Below are 26,537 nucleotides of genomic sequence, written 5' to 3'. Positions count from 1 at the left end.
GTGCTTCCATTCAAATGTTTCGTCTCCTTTTTTTTCAACACATAGGTTCCCATGAAAAGCATTCCCTTTTCAGTAGCATAATCAAATATGAAATAAGAAACTTCCCATGTTGAAATTACTTTCAGGTCTTCTTTATGGGTCATGCAAGCAAAACACTCATATTACCTTATATTCAAATCCATTTTTTAAATAAAAACTTGATGCCCCATCTTGTTCACTAAATGACTTTTGGCTGTGTCCAAAAGAGCAGATCCACTCTTAAACTTTGGCACTATTGGTGGCATTTAAAAGAATGAAGGCTGTGAAAATGTGGTAGGCGGAATTCTAAGAATGGCCCCTAAAGACCCTCACCTTTGTATAATTCCCTCCCCTGTGAATATGATGGGATGTCACTCCTGTGATTACGTCACATTGTATGGCTAAAGGGCTTTTGCAGTTGTAATTGTGTAACCTTAAAATAGACATCACTTGGTGGACTAGGTCTAATTACATGATGCCTTTAAAGGCAGAGAATTTTCTCTGGCTGGTGGCAGAAGAGGAAGTTAGAGAGGTTCCCAGCATAAGAGCGACTGGACGTACCATCGCCCATGTGGAAATGGAGGGGCCACGTGATGAGGAATGGGTGCAGTCTCTAGAATATGAGAGTGGCCCCCAGCTGGCAGCCAGCAATGAACTAGATTCTCCAACAGCCCAAATGGCTTAGGAGCCGATTCTTCCCCCACAGCCTCCAGATAAGAACCCAGCCAACCCACAGGACTTCTAACCTACAAAACAGTGAGCTAATAAACTGGTGTTGCTTTTAGGTCACTAAGTTTGCGGTAATTTATTTTGCAACAGGAGAAAACTGACATAGAAGGAGAGGAAGGGGATCTTGAAGGGGATGAAGAGCCCCAAAGGCATTCAGAGTCATAATGGAATCCCTGGAACAAGCATCCTCCTTACAAGGAGGGGAGACGCCTATAGCTGGGAATAATGTTTGGGCAGATGTATAAGTTCTGAGGTAATTCTTAATACGTTATTTTATAGCCATGTTCCTCTGCTGTTTTGGAATCTGCTCCTCGGAATCCACTCCTCCTCTCCAAACCCACCCCAGGAGCAGGACAAGGAGACTGGCGAGCCTCCCCGACCAAACCAGCATCACACAGTGGCAGCACATTGGGTGCATTTGTCCCTTCCTGTCCCATGAGTGTCCCTCCACCTTTCAGGAAGTGAGGACTGTGAGACTGCACTCTCTTGGACACCTGCTTTTGCCACACCATTAGTCAGTGCTGACTGGCTCCCTCAGCCCCATTAAACATGCTGCCCAACCACCTGGTAGTCAATGGACCCATTTTTCTCCTCTGCCCAAAGAGGAGGAAAGCAGGGTGGTACAGAGAGGTCCTTACTAGACAACTGGCAGGTACTCCCAGGGGACGCTGAGATTTATGACCAGGGTTCCAAACAGAAAAACAGCAGAAGTAGCCAAAAAGTAGGAGTTAGCAAAATAAACAACTACAGGAGATGTTGGGAGAAAAGTAAATATATAGACTGGTCCAACTTCATTTTGTTGGGAAGAATCATACTGGCTTGGGACTTCCCTGGTGGTCCAGGGGTAAAGAATCCACCTTACAATGCAGGGGACTCTGGTTTGATCCCTGGTCAGGGAACTAAGATCCCACATGCCGTGGGGCAACTAAGCCCGTGTGCCACAACTACTGAGCTCGTGTGCCTCAACTAGAGACCCTGCGTGCTGCAAACTACAGAGTCCGTGCGCCACAACTAGAGAGAGAAAACCCACACTCCACAATTAGAGAGAAGCCCGCGCCCCGCAATGAAAGGTCCCACATGTCACAGTTAAGACCCGACACAGCCAAAAGTAAAAAAATAAAATAAAAATAAATAAATAAAAAGAATCATACTGGCTTGAGTCATTCTAAGAAATTAGATACATACCTATTGGACCTGGCAGTTTGATCCCATTTATCACTTTGATATCTCATCCATTTGGATGTCAGTCTTTTCAGTCTGTGTTGATTTCTTTGCAGTGCTGTCGCTGTCTCCTAACTTTTTTTTTTTTTAACATCTTTATTGGAGTATAATTGCTTTACAATGGTGTGTTAGTTTCTGCTTTATAACAAAGTAAATCAGTTATACATATACATATATCCCCATATCTCCTCCCTCTTGCGTCTCCCTCCCACCCTCCCCATCCCACCCCTATAGGTGGTCACAAAGCACTGAGCTGATCTCCCTGTGCTATGCGGCTGCTTCCCACTAGCTATCTATTTTACATTTGGTAGTGTATATATGTCCATGCCACTCTCTCACTTTGTCCCAGCTTACCCTTCCCCCTCCCCGTATCCTCAAGTCCATTCTCTAGTAGGTCTGCATCTTTATTCCCGTATTTGCCCCTAGGTTCTTCATGACCATTTCTTTTTTTTTATTATTCCATATATATGTGTTAGCATATGGTATTTGTTTTTTTCTTTCTGACTTAACTTCACTCTGTATGACAGACTCTAGGTCCATCCACCTCACTACAAATAACTCAATTTTGTTTCTTTTTATGGCTGAGTAATATTCCACTGTATATATGTGCCACATCTTCTTTATCCATTCGTCTGTCAATGGACACTTAGGTTGCTTCCATGTCCTGGCTATTGTAAATAGAGCTGCAATGAACATTGTGGTACATGACTCTTTTTGAATTATTGTTTTCTCAGGGTATATGCCCAGTAGTGGGATTCCTGGATCGTATGGTAGTTCTATTTTTAGTTTTTTAAGGAACCTCCATACTGTTCTCCATAGTGGCTGTATCAATTTACATTCCCACCAACAGTGTAAGAGGGTTCCCTTTTCTCCACATCCTCTCCAGCATTTATTGTTTCTAGATTTTTTGATGATGGCCATTCTGACTGGTGTGAGATGATATCTCATTGTAGTTTTGATTTGCATTTCTCTAATGATTAATGATGCTGAGCATTCTTTCATGTGTTTGTTGGCAATCTTGTATATCTTCTTTGGAGAAATGTCTATTTACGGCTTCTGCCCATATTTGGATTGGGTTTTTCGTTTTTTTGGTATTGAGCTGCATGAGCTGCTTGTAAATTTTGGAGATTAATCCTTTGTCAGTTGCTTCATTTGCAAATAATTTCTCCCATTCTGAGGGTGGTCTTTTCGTCTTGTTTATGGTTTCCTTTGCTGTGCAAAAGCTTTTAAGTTTCATTAGGTCCCATTTCTTTATTTTTGTTTTTATTTCCATTACCCTAGGAGGTGGATCAAAGGAGATCTTGCTGTGATTTATGTCATGGAGTGTTCTGCCTATGTTTTCCTCTAAGAGTTTAATAGTGTCTGGCCTTACATTTAGGTCTTTAATCAATTTTGAGTTTATTTTTCTGTCTGGTGTTAGGGAGTGTTCTAATTTCATTCATTACATGTAGCTGCCTAGTTTTCCCAGCACCACTTATTGAAGAGACTGTCTTTTCTCCACTGTATATTCTTGCCTCCTTTATCAAAGATAAGGAGACCATATGTGCGTGGGTTTATCTCTGGGCTTTCTATCCTGTTCCAATGATCTGTATTTCTATTTTTGTGCCAGTACCATAGTCTCCTGATTACTGTAGCTTTGTATTATAGTCTGAAGTCAGGGAGCCTGATTCCTCCAGCTCCGTTTTTCTTTCTCAAGATTGCTTTGGCTATTCGGGGTCTTTTGTGTTTCCATACAAATTGTGAAATTTTTTGTTCTAGTTCTGTGAAAAATGCCAGTGGTAGTTTGATAGGGATTGCATTGACTCTGTAGATTGCTTTGGGTAGTATAGTCATTTTCACAATGTTGATTCGTCCAATCCAAGAACATGGTATATCTCTCCATCTATTTGTACCATCTTTAATTTCTTTCAGCAGTGTCTTATAATTTTCAGGATACAGGTGTTTTGTCTCCTTAGGTAGGTTTATTCCTAGATATTTTATTCTTTTTGTTGCAATGGTAAATGGGAGTGTTTTCTTAATTTCACTTTCAGATTTTTCATCATTAGTGTATAGGAATGCTAGAGATTTCTGTGCATTAACTTTGTGTCCTGCTACTTTACCAAATTCATTGATTAGCTCTAGTAGTTTTCTGGTAGCATCTTTAGGATTCTCTATGTATAGTATCATGTCATCTGCAAACAGTGACAGCTTTACTTCTTCTTTTCCAATTTGGATTCCTTTTTTTTCTTTTTCTTCTCTGATTGCTGTGGCTAAAACTTCCAAAACTTTGTTGAGTAATAGTGGTGAGAGTGGGCAACCTTGTCTTGTTCCTGATCTTAGTGGAAATGGTTTCAATTTTTCACCATTGAGGACGATGTTGGCTGTGGGTTTGTCATATATGGCCTTTATTATGTTGAGGTAAGTTCCCTCTATGCCTACTTTCTGGAGGGTTTTTATCATAAATGGGTGTTGAATTTTGTCGAAAGCTTTCTCTGCATCTATTGAGATGATCATATGGTTTTTCTCCTTCAGTTTGTTAATATGCTGTATCACATTGATTGATTTGCATATATTGAAGAATCCTTGCATTCCTGGGATAAACCCCACTTGATCATGGTGTATGATCCTTTTAATGTGCTGCTGGATTCTGTTTGCTAGTATTTTGTTGAGGATTTTTGCATCTATGTTCATCAGTGATATTGGCCTGTAGTTCTCTTTCTTTGTGACATCTTTGTCTGGTTTTGGTATCAGGGTGATGGTGGCCTCGTAGAATGAGTTTGGGAGTGTTCCTGCCTCTGTTATATTTTGGAAGAATTTGAGAAGGATAGGTGTTAGCTCTTCTCTAAATGTTTGATAGAATTCACCTGCGAAGCCATCTGGTCCTGGGCTTTTGTTTGTTGGAAGATTTTTAATCACAGTTTCAATTTCAGAGCTTATGATTGGTCTGTTCATATTTTCTATTTCTTCCTGGTTCAGTCTCAGAAGGTTGTGCATTTTTAAGAATTTGTCTATTTCTTCCATGTTGTCCACTTTATTGGCATAGAGTTGCTTGTAGTAATCTCTTATGATCCTTTGTATTTCTGCAGTGTCAGTTGTTACTTCTCCTTTTTCATTTCTAACTCTATTGATTTGAGTCTTCTCCCTTTTTTTCTTGATGAGTCTGGCTAATGGATTATCAATTTTGTTTATCTTCTCAAAGAACCAGCTTTTACTTTTATTGATCTTTGCCATTGCTTCCTTCATTTCTTTTTCATTTATTTCTGATCTGATCTTTATGATTTCTTTCCTTCTGCTAACTTTGGGGGATTTTTGTTCTTCTTTCTCTAATTGCTTTAGGTGTAATGTTAGGTTGTTTATTTGAGATGTTTCTTGTTTCTTGAGGTAGGATTGTATTTCTAAAAACTTCCCTCTTAGAAGTGCTTTTGCTGCATCCCATAGGTATTGGGTCATCGTGTTTTCATTGTCATTTGTTTCTAGGTATTTTTTTATTTCCTCTTTGATTTCTTCGGTGATCTCTTGGTTATTAAGTAGTGCATTGTTTAGCCTCCATGTGTTTGTATTTTTTACAGATTTTTTCCTATAATTGATATCTAGTCTTATAGCGTTGTGGTTGGAAAAGATACTTGATATGATTTAAATTTTCTTAAATTTACCAAGGCTTGATTTGTGACCCAAGATATCATCTGTCCTTCTCCTAACTTCTTGAAACTTCTCTCTTAGCTTTCCTGATACCAGCCTCTCCTGCTTTTCCTACTAGATCTCTGGTTTCTTCTTCTCCTTCTCTCTTTAAATCATATGCCTCCACTCACCCTTAAAATTGGTGTGTCCCAATGACCCATCCTTGACCAGCTTCTCACTCTCTCCATTCATCCTAGGTTATTTCATTCTCTCCTATGGCTTGGTTTCAACACCCACATAAGCTGATGATTTCTAAATGTCTATCTCTAATACACTCCTATGTCTTGAGCTCTAGAGACATAGGATGTACATACAACTATCTCCTGGACACTGCAATTTGGATGTTCCATTGGTACCTCTAACTCAACATGCCTGTTCCCCAAATCATGTTCTTCCTCCTTGATCACTTATCTGGTTTAATAATAACGTCATGCACCAAATGTTAACTATAAATCTACCTATTGTAGATATCAAATTCTCATTCTCATGCCCTGAGACCCAAGTTACTTAGGTTAATAATAAATAGTTAACATTTAATGAGGAACAGTCAACCAATTAGTCCTTAGCTTTAAGCAAAAGAAAATAAAGATAGCGAGAAAAGGAAAGACCAGTTTCAGGACATCATTAGTTGGTAGGGATGTAAGTTAACAGTGTTTCCTTGATCAAGTCTGTATCAAGTCTGTTTCCTTGGTCAAGCCTGTATATAGAAACAGCTTTAATGGGAAAACCTGCTTTAGATGAGGCATAGTGTGGCATTGACAGAATAATCCTCTTCTAAAAATTATCTCAACTTAGTCATAGGAGCTCATGCTTCTCCCTTAACTACAAAAGCTTAGTCCTTTGATGATTCAAAGCCAGGATCCTGGCAGTTTTCTTACTTGAATGAGTAACTCCCCAATAGCTTTAGCTTCCTAGTGAGGTGCTAGCATTTTCTGGAACAAACAGCCCGTAGAGAGTGCTTCCTCCACTGCTTCAGATCCACTTGTGCTTATTTCTATCTTTCACACAAGCCAGGAAGATAATTTACACATACCTCTTGTTACTATTCCATTTAATTACAATATAATCCTACATATGCAAACGTGAAAACAGCAATCATGTTTTATTCCAAGTTCTAATTGCATGTAGCAATCATGTGCTTTCACTAAATTATTTCCATCAAGCATACATAGTGCCATTATTTCCAGAATGCCAAAAGACCCACCTGCAGCCTCCCACTCCCATCAGAAAAGCCAATTCAGGTTTCATACACTTGCTTTGCAGTTTCATACAGTGGTCCTCCCCCATAAACACACACACACACACACACACACACACAGACATACACATAGACAGACACACACACTTCTACATCCCAAATCTGTGTCAGTTCAGCTCCTGTGTTGTGCTTTCCTTACCCACCAGCATCACAGACTTTGAGATGCTAAGTGTGCTTCCACCTCTCCCCTTCTTTCATTTATGCATGGGGACATTCTCAGTTGGTCATTCTCCTTAACTACTTCCTGTTCCTCTGACTCTAACATGGTCAATTTCTGTTCCTCATCAGTACAGCCTTTATTCATCTCTTTTCGTCTTCAGTTAACACCTTAAACTAGTCTTATCAGCATCAACCAACAGTTAATCTTTCTTACTTTTTAAACAACAACAAAAATACAGAATAAAAACGGGAAAAAGAATGTTCATTTCCCTGTGCTCATGCTGAAATTCATTTCTCACTCTAGGAATTGTGCATTCTTTGCCTTATTCCCTCTGAGCTCCCTTTCTACATCACATCATTGGAAACAAGCCTAGAAGTTAGTTAAGTCATGTATATAAAAATGAAAACTAGGGAAAGAAAACACGGGCTAGTGAGCTGGTGAATTACTAAGGGCTGGTGACAGCAAACGTTTGAATTTTTGCTTCTGATCTTCAAAGTTTTGTGCTATTGGGGACATTCCAAGCTAGGCCTCAAGCCATTACCAGAACAGTCATTTCAATAGGTTTTTCTTTTACTTTTTTCCCAAGATGTTATCAATCAAGCTTTCCCAAAGGCTCACGGGCTATTCGCAAAGCCAAAGGGAGCCTCAGTGTCTCAGATGCAGGATTACCATCTGCTGCAGGAAGAGGGAACAAAACCAAGAGCATTCGGCCTTGCACTGGGTCTCTGTGCTTGAGAAAAAGCCTGAGAGAGCTCTGAGGACTTGAAAACAACCAGCATGACTTCATTTAAAAAAGAAATCCTGGAGCGTTCCAGAAACACAAAGACAAGCTCAGTACTGTGCAGCCAGAGGAGGCCACTCCTCCGGGACTAGTTCGTGGAATTGAGAGAAATGACTTTTGAGAAGTGGCTGTCTGAGTGAGAACAGTCAGGGACTTTCTTTTTTATTTTAGAGCTGAGCTGCATGTTCACTAGTCTTGAATGCAAAGGTTGCATTTCACGTAAGATGCAAAGGTTGCATTTCATTTCATATAAAATGCAAAGGTTGAATTTCATATAAAATGAAACAGAAAAAAATAAGCATGTTTTCCAACTGTCTCCGTGTGACCAGCTGCCAATCTGCCTAGCCTGGGTGATGATTCTTGCCCTAAAGTTAGCAGAGAGATGGACTGTGTGTTTGTTGCATTTTTATTGGTGTTGCATTTTAGCCATTTTAGTTGTAAAAGGCTTTGAAGTTTAACAGGAAGGGCAACAAACTGTGGTCAGAGTTTGGGATTATAAACTCACTTCTACTATTCAACAGATGCACAAAGGCACACAGTCTCTCTTAGCCTCAGTTTCCTGATTTATAAAGTAAAAAATAACGATTCTGCTTCAAGGCCGATTCCTTACTGTTACTGAAGCCCTGGTTTAAATGTCACCTCCTCAGAGAGATATCCCATCGCAAGTGTCTCCTCCAACCACATAACCACTTTCTGTCGCATCACCTGGCTCCAATTCCTTCCCCAAACTCTGCTTTTTGTTTGTTGCCTGTCTCCTCCAAATAGAATATAAGGACTCTGAGAGTAAGGACATTTGTCTTTGTTGATTCATTCAACAAGTATTGCTTAGTGGCTTCTGGGTGCCAGATACTGTTCACTGGGCTGGGGATGCATCAGTCAAGGAAGGAGAGAAAGAGCCCATTTTCTGACAGAGAAGTCAGGCCTTGACAAATAAGTAAAAACATGCATTGTGTTCAGTGGTAACAGAGGCTTTGAAGAAGGATAAAGTAGGGTAAAGGAATAAAATGTATCATTAGGGTGGTGCAGTTTATATAGAGTCATCAGAGAAGGCCCCTCTCAGTAGATCACATTTTAAGAGAGACTTGGAAGAACTAAATGAGCAAGACCTGCAGATATCTGGTGTATTCCAGAAAGTGGAGTTCTTAGAGCAGAGGCCCCGCTTGGTTCCAAGAACAGCAAGGGCTGTGTGCCAGGAGCAGTGAGCGAGGGGCGCAGAGGGAGGAGACGGAAAGGGAGCCCAGCTCATGGCAGAACATGCCATTCATGGTAAGGACTTTTGATTTTATTTTAAGTGAGATGCAAAGATGGGCTGGTTTTGGGTGAAGGAGTGACTTTGGTTTTCTGAGGCTCCCTATGCAGCTTCATGGAGAGCAGATCGAAGAAGGGCTTGACTGGGAGCAATGTGAATGTGGAGGTTCTAGCAATGATCCAGAGAAGAAATAAAGGTGCTTTGAATGGGTGGTACCAATGGGTGGTAAATGGTGGTAGTGAGAAGGGCTTCAATTCCAGATATATATTTTAAGGTAGAGGCCACAGGACTTCGTGACAGATTAAATGTGGAGATGGCGGGGATGGAGGAGAAGAGAGAGAAATCAAAAATGTCTCCCAGGTTCCGACCTAAACAACTGGAAATGAGATGGGGAGCTTACTGGAGGAGAAGGTTAACATGAGAAGGAGGGAGGCGAGGCTGAGGAGTTTGGCTTTAGGCATACTAATTAATTTTGAGATACCTATTAGTGATCCAAGAGGAAATGTTGAATAAGTTAGATATACTGACTCTGAAGTTCAAGGGAAGGTATAGAGGCTGGAGATATAAATTTGGGCAACATCAACAAACAGATAAAATTTAAAACCATCTCTTTCACCATTGTATCTTTGGTGCCCAACACGATATGGATACTCAATAAGGAGATTAACCAAGATGGCGGAGTAGAAGGACGTGCTCTCACTCCCTCTTGCGAGAGCACCAGAATCACAACTGGCTGCTGGACAATCATTGACAGGAAGACCCTGGACTTCACCAAGGAGGATACCCCACGTCCAAGGACAGAGGAGAAGCCACAGTGAGACGGTAGGAGGGGCGCAATCAGAGTAAAATCAAATCCCATAACTGCTGGGTGGGTGACTCACAGACTGGCGAACACTTATACCACAGAAGTCCACCCACTGGAGTGAAGGCTCTGAGCCCCACGTCAGGCTTCCCAACCTGGGGGTCCGGCAACGGGAGGAGGAATTCCTAGAGAATCAGACTTTGAAGTCTAGTGGGAATTGATTGCAGGACTGTGACAGGACTGGGGGAAACAGAGACCCCACTCTTGGAGGGCACACACAAAGTAATGTGTGCATCGGGACCCAGGGGAAGGAGCAGTGACCCTGGGGGAGACTGAAGCAGACGTACTTGCTGGTGTTGGGGGGTCTCCTGCAGAGGCGAGTGGTGGCTCTGTTTCACCGTGGGGATAAGGACACTGGCAGCAGAGGTCCTGGGAAGTTCTCCTTGGCGTGAGCCCTCCCAGAGTCTGCCATTAAACCCACCAAAGAGCACGGGTAGGCTCCAGTGTTGGGTTGCCTCAGGCAAAACAACCAACAGGGAGGGAACCCAGCCCCACCCATCAACAGTCAAGTGGATTAAGGTTTTACTGAGCTCTGACCGCCACAGCAACAGGGAGGGAACCCAGCCCCACCCATCAACAGTCAAGTGGATTAAGGTTTTACTGAGCTCTGACCGCCACAGCAACAGTCAGCTCTACCCACCACCAGAGCCTCCCATCAAGCCTCTTAGATAGCCTCAACCACCAGAGGGCAGACAACAGAAGCAAGAAAAACTACAATCCTGCAGCCTGTGGACCAAAAACCACAGTTACAGAAAGACAGAGAAGATGAAAAGGCAGAGGGCTATGTACCAGATGAAGGAACAAGAAAAAACCCCAGAAAAACAACTAAATGAAGTGGAGATAGGCAACCTTCCAGAAAAAGAATTCAGAATAATGATAGTGAAGATGATCCAGGACCTCGGAATAAGAATGGAGGCAAAGATTGAGAAGATGCAAGAAATGATTAACAAAGACCTAGAAGAATTAAAGAACAAACAAACAGAGATGACCAATACAATAACTGAAATGAAAACTACACTAGAAGGAATCAATAGCAGAATAACTGAGGCAGAAGAACGGATAAGTGACCTGGAAGACAGAATGGTGGAATTCACTGCTGCAGAACAGACTAAAGAAAAAAGAATGAAAAGAAATGAAGACAGCATAAGAGACCTCTGGGACAACATTAAACGCAACAACATTCGCATTATAGGGGTCCCAGAAGGAGAAGAGAGAGAGAAAGGACCAGAGAAAATATTTGAAGAGATTATAGTCGAAAACTTCCCTAACATGGGAAAGGAAATAGCCACCCAAGTCCAGGAAGCGCAGAGAGTCCCATACAGAATAAACCCAAGGAGAAACACGCCGAGACACATAGTAATCAAAGTGGCAAAAATTAAAGACAAAGAAAAATTACTGAAAGCAGCAAGGGAAAAACGACAAATAACATACAAGGGAACTCCCATAAGGTTAACAGCTGATTTCTCAGCAGAAACTCTGCAAGCCAGAAGGGAGTGGCATGAAATACTTAAAGTGATGAAAGGGAAGAACCTACAACCAAGATTACTCTACCCGGCAAGGATCTCATTTAGATTTGATGGAGAAATCAAAAGCTTTACAGACAAGCAAAAGCTACGAGAATTCAGCACCACCAAACCAGCTCTACAACAAATGCTAAAGGAACTTCTCTAAGTGGGAAACACAAGAGAAGAAAAGGACCTACAAAAACAAACCCAAAACAATTAAGAAAATGGTCATAGGAACATACATATCGATAATTACCTTAAACGTGAATGGATTAAATGCCCCAACCAAAAGACATAGACTGGCTGAATGGATACAAAAACAAGACCCATATATATGCTGTCTACAAGAGACCCACTTCAGACCTAGGGACACATACAGACTGAAAGTGAGGGGATGGAAAAAGATATTCCATGCAAATGGAAATCAAAAGAAAGCTGGAGTAGCTATACTCATATCAGATAAAATAGACTTTAAAATAAAGCATGTTACAAGAGACAAGGAAGGACACTACATAATGATCCAGGGATCAATCCAAGAAGAAGATATAACAATTATAAATATATATGCACCCAACATAGGACCACCTCAATACATAAGGCAACTGCTAACAGCTATAAAAGAGGAAATCGACAGTAACACAATCATAGTGGGGGACTTTAACACCTCACTTACACCAATGGACAGATCATCCAAAATGAAAATAAATAAGGAAACAGAAGCTTTAAATGACACAATAGACCAGATAGATTTAATTGATATATATAGGACATTCCATCCAAAAACGGCAGATTACACGTTCTTCTCAAGTGCGCACGGAACATTCTCCAGGATAGATCACATCTTGGGTCACAAATCAAGCCTCAGTAAATTTAAGAAAATTGAAATCATATCAAGCATCTTTTCTGACCACAACGCTATGAGATTAGAAATGAATTACAGGGGAAAAAACGTAAAAAAGACAAACACATGGAGGCTAAACAATACGTTACTAAATAACCAAGAGATCACTGAAGAAATCAAACAGGAAATAAAAAAATACCTAGAGACAAATGACAATGAAAACACGACGACCCAAAACCTATGGGATGCAGCAAAAGCGGTTCTAAGAGGGAAGTTTATAGCTATACAAGCCTACCTAAAGAAACAAGAAAAATCTCAAGTAAACAATCTAACCTTACACCTAAAGAAACTAGAGAAAGAAGAACAAACAAAACCCAAAGTTAGCAGAAGGAAAGAAATCATAAAGATCAGAGCAGAAATAAATGAAATAGAAACAAAGAAAACAATAGCAAAGATCAATAAAACTAAAAGTTGGTTCTTTGAGAAGATAAACAAAATTGATAAGCCATTAGCCAGACTCATCAAGAAAAAGAGGGAGAGGACTCAAATCAATAAAATCAGAAATGAAAAAGGAGAAGTTACAACAGACACCGCAGAAATACAAAACATCCTAAGAGACTACTACAAGCAACTTTATGCCAATAAAATGGACAACCTGGAAGAAATGGACAAATTCTTAGAAAGGTATAACCTTCCAAGACTGAATCAGGAAGAAACAGAAAATATGAACAGACCAATCACAAGTAATGAAATTGAAACTGTGATTAAAAATCTTCCAACAAACAAAAGTCCAGGACCAGATGGCTTCACAGGTGAATTCTATCAAACATTTAGAGAAGAGCTAACACCCATCCTTCTCAAACTCTTCCAAAAAATTGCAGAGGAAGGAACTCTCCCAAACTCATTCTATGAGGCCACCATCACCCTGATACCAAAACCAGACAAAGACACTACAAAAAAAGAAAATTACAGACCAATATCACTGATGAATATAGATGCAAAAATCCTCAACAAAATACTAGCAAACAGAATCCAACAACACATTAAAAGGATCATACACCATGATCAAGTGGGATTTATCCCAGGGATGCAAGGATTCTTCAATATACGCAAATCAATCAATGTGATACACCATATTAACAAATTGAAGAATAAAAACCATATGATCATCTCAATAGATGCAGAAAAAGCTTTTGACAAAATTCAACACCCATTTATGATAAAAACTCTCCAGAAAGTGGGCATAGAGGGACCCTACCTCAACATAATAAAGGCCATATATGACAAACCCATAGCAAACATCATTCTCAATGGTGAAAAACTGAAAGCATTTCCTCTAAGATCAGGAACGAGACAAGGATGTCCACTCTCACCACTATTATTCAACATAGTTCTCGAAGTCCTAGCCACGGCAATCAGAGAAGAAAAAGAAATAAAAGGAATACAAATTGGAAAAGAAAAAGTAAAACTGTCACTGTTTGCGGATGACATGATACTATACATAGAGAATCCTAAAACTGCCACCAGAAAACTGCTAGAGCTAATTAATGAATATGGTAAAGTTGCAGGTTACAAAATTAATGCACAGAAATCTGTTGCATTCCTCTACACTAATGATGAAAAATCTGAAAGAGAAATTATGGAAACACTCCCATTTACCATTGCAACAAAAAGAATAAAATACCTAGGAATAAACCTACCTAGGGAGACAAAAGACCTGTATGCAGAAAACTATAAGACACTGATGAAAGAAATTAAAGATGATACCAACAGATGGAGAGATATACCATGTTCTTGGATTGGAAGAATCAACATTGTGAAAATGAGTATACTACCCAAAGCAATCTACAGATTCAATGCAATCCCTATCAAATTACCAATGGCATTTTTTACAGAGCTAGAACAAATCATCTTAAAATTTGTATGGAGACACAAAAGACCCCGAATAGCCAAAGCAGTCTTGAGGCAAAAAAATGGAGCTGGAGGAATCAGACTCCCTGACTTCAGACTATACTACAAAGCTACAGTAATCAAGACAATATGGTACTGGCACAAAAACAGAAACGTAGATCAATGGAACAAGATAGAAAGCCCAGAGATTAACCCACGCACCTTTGGTCAACTAATCTATGACAAAGGAGGCAAAGATATACAATGGAGAAAAGACAGTCTCTTCAATAAGTGGTGCTGGGAAAACTGGACAGCCACATGTAAAAGAATGAAATTAGAATACTCCCTAACACCATACACAAAAATAAACTCAAAATGGATTAGAGACCTAAATATAAGACTGGACACTATAAAACTCTTAGAGGAAAACATAGGAAGAACACTCTTTGACATAAATCACAGCAAGATCTTTTTTGATCCACCTCCTAGAGTAATGGAAATAAAAACAAAAATAAACAAGTGGGACCTAATGAAACTTCAAAGCTTTTGCACAGCAAAGGAAACCATAAACAAGACGAAAAGACAACCCTCAGAATGGGAGAAAATATTTGCAAATGAATCAACGGACAAAGGATTAATCTCCAAAATATATAAACAGCTCATTCAGCTCAATATCAAAGAAACAAACACCCCAATCCAAAAATGGGGAAAAGACCTAAATAGACATTTCTCCAAAGAAGACATACAGACGGCCACGAAGCACATGAAAAGATGCTCAACATCACTAATTATTAGAGAAATGCAAATCAAAACTACAATGAGGTATCACCTCACTCCTGTTAGAATGGGCATCATCAGAAAATCTACAAACAACAAATGCTGGAGAGGGTGTGGAGAAAAGGGAACCCTCTTGCACTGTTGGTGGGAATGTAAATTGATACAGCCACTATGGAGAACAATATGGAGGTTCCTTAAAAAACTAAAAATAGAATTACCATATGACCCAGCAATCCCACTACTGGGCATATACCCAGAGAAAACCGTAATTCAAAAAGACACATGCACCCGAATGTTCATTGCAGCACTATTTACAATAGCCAGGTTATGGAAGCAACCTAAATGCCCATCAACAGACGAATGGATGAAGAAGATGTGGTACATATATACAATGGAATATTACTCAGCCATAAAAAGGAACGAAATTGAGTCATTTGTTGAGACTTGGATGGATCTAGAGAGTGTCATACAGAGTGAAGTAAGTCAGAAAGAGAAAAACAAATATCGTATATTAATGCATGTATGTGGAACCTAGAAAAATGGTACAGATGAGCCAGTTTGCAGGGCAGAAGTTGAGACACAGATGTAGAGAATGGACATATGGACACCAAGGGGGGAAAACTGCGGTGAGGTGGGGATGGTGGTGTGCTGAATTGGGCGATTGGGATTGACATGTATACACTGATGTGTATAAAACTGATGCCTAATAAGAACCTGCAGTATAAAAAAACAAAACAACTAATACTAAACTTTCATTGGGTTATTTGTATGGAAATATGTTAATGTAAATGTTTCGGACATTACATGAAATTTCTAAAAATCTTATATTTGTATTTGTATGGAAATATGTATGGAAATATGTTAATATAAATGTTTCAGACATTACATGAAATTTCTAAAAATCTTATATTTGTATTTGTATGGAAATATGTATGGAAATATGTTAATATAAATGTTTCAGACATTACAGGAAACTTCTAAAAATCTTATATGTTCTGGTATAATGTTATAAGTAATAATCCTAGTTATTACTTTAAAATGTATATCTCAGAAATAACTAATTTTCTTGTCAACTGCATTATTATGAACTTTCATCAAATCTTTAACCATGGTCATTTTTAAGTCTTTTGTCATTTACAGACAGTTCTGGGTGTACTCTGATGATTTTGCAAATATGTTCCTATAAAAGGGTTTCATCTTCAAGAAATTCATGGAAAAGACTCTGACAAGTACAGGTTTCTGGTAACTGACTGTACTGCTGAACTGAATGAATAAGCATTTTCAGAACTCTAATGAAAAACTGATGAACTCATAAAAGTGCTAACAAAAGATCAAGATGAAAAAAAAAATTAATTACATGGGACTGAGTGAACTGATGAGGATGAGTATAATTTTTGTGACTTTCTCTCTGAATTAAAAAAAAAAAATCCCACAAGGACTCAGAGGCAAAGAATATACAAATCAATTTTCACTGCAAAGTAAAGGAGCTGTTACAGTGGAGGATTACTGGACTGAATGTCAATATTATGACATAGTATGAGTGTGTTTCATGTTTGGTAATTGCAATCATTGTTGCTTTTGTTGTGGTCATCCATGTACAATGCTTGGTGTCAGTCTATCTCTTTTTTTTTTTTTTTTTTTTTTTTTTTGGGTACGTGTTAGGGTTAGGGTAGGGGTTAGGGTTAGGGTATGAAAAAAAAAAAAAAAAAAAAAAAGAATTTGTTGACTGAATGAATGAATGGTATGAGGATCAAACAAGATAATGGGTATGAAGGTGCTTTTCAAACTATAAATCCCTCTGCAAAGAAAAGGTCATATGCAATATTATAGTATGATTATCTTACAAACAGAAAACCCTTGAATGAGCAATAAAGACTTAGCAAAATTACAACTAGAAATCTTGCCTCTAACAGAAACAAACTCCAGATGGCTTCTTTCCTCCTCCCCGTTTTGATATTTAAAGTTGATACTGTCTCATACTGTAATTAAGGGCAGTAAAGAACCATAAAAAAACTGAATGCTAGTGAAATATAGCAATATTTTTTCCAAATAATGGCTCTTTAAATTGTAAAAAGATTTTCACAATTTTTCAAGCTGTTTCAGAAGGAGTATGCTTCAAAAGGTAACTCTAAAACTGTGAGTTTTATATGGACTTTCCCGCACCAGATCACTCCGTAACTCTAAATTCAATTGTCGTCATTTTTACACTAAATAAAAATAGGCTTGACTTCCTTACATCACAGCCTGATATTTTCATTTTTTTAAAAAGTTGCTAAATGAATCTTATTGGGCAAAATATTGCTTTGGGGCTTAAGCAACCACCCTAACAAAATTCTCTGCACTTTTTAAAAAACACATGATAGAAGTTAAAAGTTGTAAGTTATATTTCCTCTATTGCTTATGGAAATATAACAAGGTTAAGGGTTTTCTGTCTATAAAAGCTGAGTGTTGTGATATGAAGACAAAGTTTTTCCTGGAGCAAGAGAGAGGACAGGTAGGTAGATGAATGGATATGTGGATGGGTGAACTTATTTACAAAACAAAAATAGAGTCACAGATGTAGAAAACAAACTTTCGGTTACGGGGGCGGGGAGGGATAAATTGGGAGATTGGGATTGACATATACATACTACTATATATAAAATAGATAACTAATAAGAACCTACTGCATAGCACAGGGAACTCTACTCAATGCTCTGTAATAACCTATATGAGAAAAGAATCTAAAAAAGAGTGGATATATGTATATGTATAACTGATTCACTTTGCTGTACAGCAGAAACCAACATAACATTGTAAATCAACTCTACTCCAATACAAATTAATTTTAAAAAATAAAAAAATGAAATTTGCAAGTTATATTTCCTCTATTGCTTATGGAAATACAACAAGGTTAAGGGTTTTCTACCTATGAAAGCTGAGTGTTGTGATATGAAGACTTAAAGTTTTTCTTGGAGCAAGAGAGAGAATAGGTAGGTAGAGAAATGGATGAATGGATGGGTGGTTGGATGGGTATTGGATGGAGAGAAGTGAGGGTTGGGAGAAACGGAGGCAGGCAGACACGAAAGAGTGAAGAGGAAAATGAGATATTCTGACTTTTGACATGGGGCCAAAATAATTCAATAGGGTAAAGATAGCCTTTTTAACAACTGACTGGTACAACTGATATCCCTATTGGAAAAATAAACCTTAATGCTTACCTCACATGATACACAAAAATTAACTTGAAATGGATCATAGATGTAAGTGTAATAACTAAATCTATAAACTGTCTAGAAGAAAACATAGGAAAAAACTTTGATTTAGGCAAAGAGCTTTTAGGACACAAATAGCATGAACCATAAAAAGAAAAAAATTATATATTAAATTTCATCAAATTTTCAATATTTTTCTCTTTGAAAATCGTTAGTAAGAAATTGAAAAGTAACACTGAAGACAAGGAGAAAATACTTGCAAAACATATACCTGCTAAAAGGTCTTCTGTTTAGAATACATAAAGAAATCTTACAACTCAAGAATTTTAAAAATAAGCAAAAGATTTGAACACACATTTCAGCAAAGATAATATAAGAATGACCCCAAAAAAAGAAGTATATGAGAAGATGTTCAACATCATTAATCATCAGGCAAATGCAAATTAAAACCACAATGAAATTCTACTACATGCCCAATAAAATAGCTCAACGTTTTAAAAACTTAACAGTGACCTCTACTCTCTAGCTATGAGGAAGTAATAGGGACCAAACTGGAAACCAAATATCCATCAACTAGTGAATGGATAAACTGTGGCACGTTCATATACCTATGTATTACTCAGCTGTAACAACTGACAGACGCCAGAACGCAGATGAATCCTGAAAGCATTATGCTAAGTGAGAGAAGCCAAACACGAAAGACTCTTTTTTGCTTAATTCCACTTATACGATATTACTTATTTTTAAGGCAAAACTGTAGTGACATAAACAGGGCAATAGTTATCAGGAGTGGAGGGTATAGGAGGGAATTGATTGCAAAAGGGCAAGACAGAAAATTTGGGGTGATAGAAATGTTCTATATCCTCAATGTGATGATGTTGTCTGTATATATTTGTCAAAACTCATAGAATTATACACTTAAAATTGGCAAATTTTATTGTATGTTAATTATATCTCTATAAAACTGATGGGATTAAATATATTCATTTGATGGGGTTTAAAAATATTAGGCCTCAACAAGAAAGATTTAGTAAATTAGAAGGCAAATCAATAGAATTTATCTGAAGCACAAAGAGAATAAAGTTTTAAGAAATGAATAGAACCTCAATGACTTATGTGCCAATATCAAGCTATTTGACACAGATGTACTTAAAGCCTCAGAAGGAAAGAGTGAATACAGCAGATAAAAATATTTGAACAAATATTGGTCAAAAATATTCCAAATAGAATTAAAAACATTAATCAACAGATCTAATCAGCTTAGTGAACCTCAAACAGATAAATACAAAGAAAACCAAAACAAGGCACACATAATCAAACCGCTGAAGCCCAAAGAAAACAGCAGCCAGAGAAAAAAGGCGTATTTTATACAGAGGAACAATATTAAGAATCAGAGACACAACATAGGCCCCAAAAATAAAACTTTCAAGTGCTAAAAACAAAAACAAACAACAAAAATCCTGTCAAGCTAGATTTATTTATCCAATGGAAATATTCTTCAGAAATGAAGGCAAAATGAAGACATTTCCAGATAAATGAAAGCTGAGAGAATATGCTGAGCCAACCCACACTATAAGGAATGCTAAAAAAAGTTATTCTGAGTGAACAGAAATCATACCACCCTTATAGGAAGGCATATAACACACCAAAGACAGTAAATATGTGACTAGGTATAAAGACCATTTTCTTTAAAAGATAATTGTGTAAAGCAAAATAACAACAATGTAACACATGTAGAAGTTAAATATACAAAATCAATAGTACAAAGATGTTAGGGAAGGTAAATAGAATAGGTGAATATTGTAATTGCTAGAGCAACCACTAAAAAACTAAGAATACAAAAGTTGTAGTTAAAAATCCAATAAAGGAGATACAATGCAATACTGAGTAATACTTTATTAATCCAAAATAAGGCTGGAAAGAAAGAATAAAGAATAGAGCAGATAAAAACCAAATAGATTTATACCCAACTGTATCAATGATTATATTAGATGTAAATAGACTAAACACTCCCAATTAAAAACAGAGCTTATCTTACTGGATAAAAGACCCCCAAATACATGCTGTTTATAAATAATGCACTTTAAATATAAAGACAAAGAAAAACCCCAGAACACACAAATTTTGGATATCAGGATGATAAAAGCGACATCTCTACAAATCCTGCTGATATTAAAAGGACTATGTTGGGACGTTCATATTGAAACCTTACAATCTAACATCATGTCCCACCTGGCTAAATGTTCATTCAGAATAATGACCAATAGTTACCATAAACTGTGGTTTGTGCTAAACAGTACAAGCACATGTTTTTGGTCCTCCCACAACCCTGTAGTGTAGATATATTTTTGTTCGTATTTTGTAGATGAGGAAATCAAGACTTACAGAGAGTAATTGACTTGGCCAAGGTCACACGGCTTGTTAGTAGCAGAACCACTTCCTTACTGGATTCACATCTTGGGAATATTCCTAGTCTCATAACTGTCTCATTAGAATGAATCTAAATGAATATATTATATTTTAAAGGAAGAACAGTGTTTTTTTTTTTTCTTTCCTGAAACAATTTTATAGCCTGAAGGTCACGAAGGAAGAATGGAAAACCTACTTACTGAATCGCTGCCACTGTTGCCATGGAAACCTGAGAAGAGATTACATACACATCAGTTTTACAACTCCATCTTTTAATAGGTGCAGAACGTAACCACAGGCTGATGATTCCTCATGGAAAACTCCCTGAAAAATTCATTTAATCAAAAACCTCCAGCTTTTTTTCTAATACAAAAATCCCAATTCACACAGTAAGCTGAACTTTGCCAGATGAGGTGGATAATGATTCTCTTTTTCTGAGCTGCTGCCCATCTTCTGCCTGTTGAGAAGTGAACCAAGACAAAAAATATTTAAATAATACCAAAAAGCAAGAACAAGAGGCTACAACGCATAGGATGCGTCTGTCTTAAGAGCCAGATCAAGAGGTGCTGAGAGGGAGATGTGGGCAGTGATTTGAAGGAGTGGTAAATATCACTGAGATAAATAGGCAAACACATTAGTCTCTCCCTGACGGTGGACGCAGCACCCTTCACCGGAAGCAAAATAAAGCACTCTTCGGCAGCACAGACCTACCCCTGTTGAGTATTTCTGTGATGCTGAGGTATAGACACTGTCAACTAAAAGTCAGCTGTTGCAGTAAGATGAAATTCTGAAATTGCATAAGACGTCAAGTCTGTTTTAAAGAGTGATGTCCTTGCTTATCTAAATTTAGGCCCTTTAATATGCCTCTCTGCAAACTGATCTAAAAAGTCACAAAAGAAAACCAAAGCAAGAACAGTAGGTACAGAAAAGTAAGACATGATTTACCTCTTTTTTTTCATGATATCTGACTCAGGCTCAGCCAGTAGAAATGATTTAGTAAATACCTTATTTAGGATTTGGTTTGGTTGCAAATGGCAGAAACCCCAAAGTAACAATGGCTTGAAAACATAGAATTTTATTTCTCTCTCATTTAAAAGTCTTCAGAGATCATCTAGGGCTGCTACAGCAGCTCCACAATCATCAGAGACCCAGGCTCCTGCAGTTTGTCCTCCCACCATACTCAGCATGTGACTTCCAACTCATGCTCCAAGATGGCTGTTCCTACTGCAGCCCACATATTCACAACAGAGCCCGCAGAAAGGAGAAAAGAATGAAGAGGGGCATTCCCTTCCCCTTTAAGGACACTGCTCTCTCGTTTCATACACTTCCTATTTACGTTCCATTGACCATGTCCCACGTGACTTGGTCTACCCCTGTGTGCCCCAGACAAGCAGGACCTCACAAACCACCAAAGACCAAGGGGACAGTTGTTCTCTGCATAGGCCAGGGAACCACAGGAGTCAGGTTTGATTGATTCATTCATTTGTTCATATATTCATTCAAGACACAATTGTTAGTCATATGGTCTGTGTCAGGCTTTGTGTTAGATTCTAGACATAGGAAAGACAATATGACACATAAGTAAATAAATCATTTCAACACAATGTGTCAGAAACCTCATAGAGGTAAAAAGTAGCAAACTTCATTACATTCCAAGGAGAGTTTTTTTATTTTATTTTATTTCATTTTTTTATAGTTATCTATTTTATACATATTAGTGTGTATATGTCAATCCCAACCTCCCAATTCAGGCCACCACTACTCCCCCACCCCCCATTTCCCCCCCTTGGTGTCCATACATTTGTTCTCTACATCTGTGTCTCTATTTCTGCCCTGCAAACTGGTTCATCTGTATCATTTTTCTAGATTCCACATATATGCATTAATATATGATATTTGTTTTTCTCTTTCTGACTTACTTCACTTGTATGACAGCCTCTAGATCCACCCACGTCTCTACAAATGACCCAATTTCATTCCTTTTTATGGCTGAGTAATATTCCACTGTATATATGTACCGCATCTTCTTTATTCATTCGTCTGTCGATGGGCATTTAGATTGCTTCCATGACCTGGCTATTGTAAATAGTGCTGCCATGAACATTGGGGTGCATGTGTCTTTTTCAATTATGGTTTTCTCTGAGTATACACCCAGTAGTGGGATTGCTGGGTTGTATGGTAGTTCTATTTTTTGTTCTTTAAGGAACCTCCATACTGTCCTCCATAGTGGCTGTATCAGTTTACATTCCCACCAACACTGCGAGACGGTTCCGTTTTCTCCACAGCCTCTCCAGCATTTGTTGTTTGCAGATTTTCTGATGATGCCCATTATGACCAGTGTGAGGGGATACCTCATTGTAGTTTTGATTTGCATTTCTTTAATAATTAGTGATGTTGAGCAGCTTCTCACGTGCCTCTTGCCCATCTGTATGTCTTCTTTGGAGAAATGTCTATTTAGGTGTTCTGCCCATTTTTTGATTACTTTGTTTGTTTTTTTAATATTGAGCTGCATGAGCTGTTTATATATTTTGGAGATGAATCCTTTGTCCGTTGATTCGTTTGTAAATATTTTCTCCCATTCTGAGTGCTGTCTTTTCGTCTTGTTTATAGTTTCCTTTGCTGTGCAAAAGCTTTTAAGTTTCATTTGGTCCATTTGTTTATTTTTGTTTGTATTTCCATTACTCTAGGAGGTGGGTCAAAAAAGATCTTGCTGTGATTTATGTCAAAGAGTGTTCTTCTTATTTTTTCCTCTAAGAGTTTTATAGTGTCCGTTCTTACATTTAGATCTTTCTGCTGTTTTCCGATGGAATGTCCTATAAATATCAATTAAATCTATCTGGTCTATTATGTCATTTAAAGCTTGTGTTTCCTTATTAATTTTCTTTTGGGTGATCTGTCCATTGGTGTAAGTGAGGTGTTAAAGTCCCCCACTATTATTGTGTTACTGTCGATTTCCTGTTTTATAGCTGTTAGCATTTGCTTTATATATTGAGGTGCTCCTATGTTGGGTGCATATATATTTATAATTGTTATATCTTCTTCTTGGATTGATCCCTTGATCATTATGTAGTGTCCTTCCTTGTCTCTTGTAACATTTTTTATTTTAAAGTCTATTTTATCTGAGTATTGCTACTCCAGCTTTCTTTTGATTTCCATTTTCATGGAATATCTTTTTCCATCCCCTCACTTTCAGTCTGTATGTGTCCCTAGGTCTGAAGTGGGTCTCTTGTAGACAGCATATATATGGGTCTTGTTTTTGTATCCGTTCAGCAAACCTGTGTCTTTTGGTGGGAGCATTTAATCCATTCACGTTTAAGGTAATTATCAATATATATGTTCCTATGACCATTTTCTTAATTGTTTTGGGTTTGTTTTTGTACGTCCTTTTCTTCTTTTGTGTTTCCCACTTAGAGAAATTCCTTTAGCATTTGTTGTAGAGCTGGTTTGGTGGTGCTGAATTCTCTTAGCTTTGGCTTGTCTGTAAAGCTTTTGATTTCTCCATCTAATCTGAATGAGATCCTTGCCAGGTAGAGTAATCTTGGTTGTAGGTTCTTCCCTTTCATCACTTTAAATATATCATGCCACTCCCTTCTGGCTTGTAGAGTTTCTGCTGAGAAATCAGCTGTTAACCTTATAGGAGTTCCCTTGTATGTTATTTGTCGTTTTTCCCTTGTTGCTTTTAATAATTTTTCTTTGTCTTTAATTTTTGTCAATTTGATTACTATGTGTCTCGGCGTGTTTCTCCTTGGATTTATCCTGCCTGGGACTCTCTGTACTTCCTGGACTTAGGTGGCTATTTCCTTTCCCATGTTAGGGAAGTTTTCGACTACAATCTCTTCAAATATTTTCTCAGGCCCTTTCTCTCCCAAGGAGAGTTTTTAAGAAAACTTTCACAGAGCAAATACCATGTAAGGTTAGTCTTCAGAAACATATGACTTTGCCAACTATACTGGTGGAAAAGATCAGGGAGGGGGCTAGGAAGGCAGGCGTCATTAGAGAGTGTTGTAAAGTAGAAGAGGCATTCCAGGCAAGAGGAACACATGTAAATGTGACAAAATATGGGAAAGTATGGCTTGCTAGGGAGCTCTGTGCAGTTCCACAGGACTTGGAATGGGGATGGGGAGTAGGAAGGGAGCCAGGGAGGAGTGGTAGATGATACCAAAATGTAGACAGGTTGGAGAGCTTGCACATCATTCTGTTCTCAGTAGGAAGCCATGGGAGAGGTCTAGGAATGGGAGGATCACAGTGAGTTTGTGTTTTGAGCGATTAGTCTGGAGGGTGTGTGAAAATGTGGAAGATGAATGAACATAACTGAAAGCAGGAAAACTGTTCATTTATCAAGCATTTGCTGAGCATCAAGTCTGCGCCAGACCCTATGGAAAATGCTAAGGATACCACATGGAGTGCATCAGAAACAGGAATCTTCAAGGATCCACAGCAGAGGGAGAGACATGAACCAGTATTTTAACAGTACTCTGCAACTTGTGGGACCATAGGAAGGCAGAGGATGCCTAACCCTACTGGGGTGGACAGAAAGCTGCAGAAGAAGTGAACTTTAGGTTTGTGAAAGCTGAATAGAAGTTTGACAGGTGGTCAAGGGCTGCAAAGAGCATTCTTGGCAGAGCATGTGGCGCCTACAAATATAAAGAGTCAGGAAGAAAAACTATAAGTATTTCAATGGAGGGGTTTCAGGATACAAGTGTGAGGGTAGTGGAAAATTAAGCCCATATTTATTAGGACAGAGACACTATGCCCATGATGAGACCTGGTAAGAGGTTACTTTACAGTAAATGTCTAGGTAGGAGGAGATGAGAGCCTTATTTAGAGTGGGTGGAAGGGGAGGCAGTCACTGATTTCCCATTTGCTCTCCAATCCACCCAGCACCCTTCTCCAGTCTGCTTGTTGCCCAGGAGGCTGAATTGCATGGTTGACATCAACTGATTCTCTTGTAGTTGGGTTTGGCCAATAAGGAACAACAGAAGGAGATTAATGGTGAAGAGGACTTGAGAGAGTAAGGTCAATTCCTTACTGAGTAGGAATTTATTCTCTCAGTTCCCTGTCTGTGGAGCTACCCAGGGTTGTCTGATCTCTACAGAGGCCTCGTGCTTTTCCTCTCCCTCCTAATGCTCTCACTTTCTCTTCTTTTCCTCGTTTCCAGAACCACTTCCTGCCCTTCTCCATTTCGGCATGAGAGTAGTAACAACAACCCACTACCTACAGGGTATTAGACTATCCCTGTTGTTTCCCTACACTATGCCTTTGTAAATAGTCCCTTTATTAAATTCTCAAATTATACAGTAGGTGAGCCAACTGTTTCCTGCCAGGAATCTGACTAATATAATCACCACCCTCATTTAAACTCCATTTCTTCCCAACTCTGGTGACTTTTCTTGTAATCTGTAGCTCCCAATTTTCCAGGAGGAATGATCAAACCCCCAAGTGGTTCATAGCTCTCACAGCTCTTGGTTAGTAGGTCAAAGTTCACAATCTGGTGTGCTCAGGTGAATTCAGATGAATAAAACTAAAATTTCTTGCTACTAACAAGTTCACAAATTAGTGGGGGAGATAAACTTGTACATAATTAACAGTAAAACCCACCTAACTAATCTTTGGCATACTTCCTGGGCATGGCATAGTTTAAGCAAATAGTCTAGATTGAATTAAAATCATCATTTCCATGAGGAGATATTGGTCAAATGGTACAAACTTCCAGTTATAAGATTAACAAGTTCTGGGGATCTAATGTACAGCGTGGTGATTATGGCTAATAATATCGTATTACATACTTGAACATTGCTAAAAGAATATATCTTAAATGTCCTCACTATAAAAAAGAAATGGTGTATGAAATTAGAACACTCCCTGACACCATGCACAAAAATAAACTCAAAATGGATTAAAGACCTAAGTGTAAGGGCAGACACTATCAAACTCTTAGAGGAAAACATAGGCAGAACACTCTATGACATACATCACAGCAAGATTC

The sequence above is a fragment of the Balaenoptera acutorostrata genome, chromosome 3, assembly GCF_949987535.1.
Source record: "Balaenoptera acutorostrata chromosome 3, mBalAcu1.1, whole genome shotgun sequence".
In the NCBI taxonomy this organism is placed as follows: domain Eukaryota; kingdom Metazoa; phylum Chordata; class Mammalia; order Artiodactyla; family Balaenopteridae; genus Balaenoptera; species Balaenoptera acutorostrata.
This window is presented reverse-complemented; position numbering follows the sequence as displayed.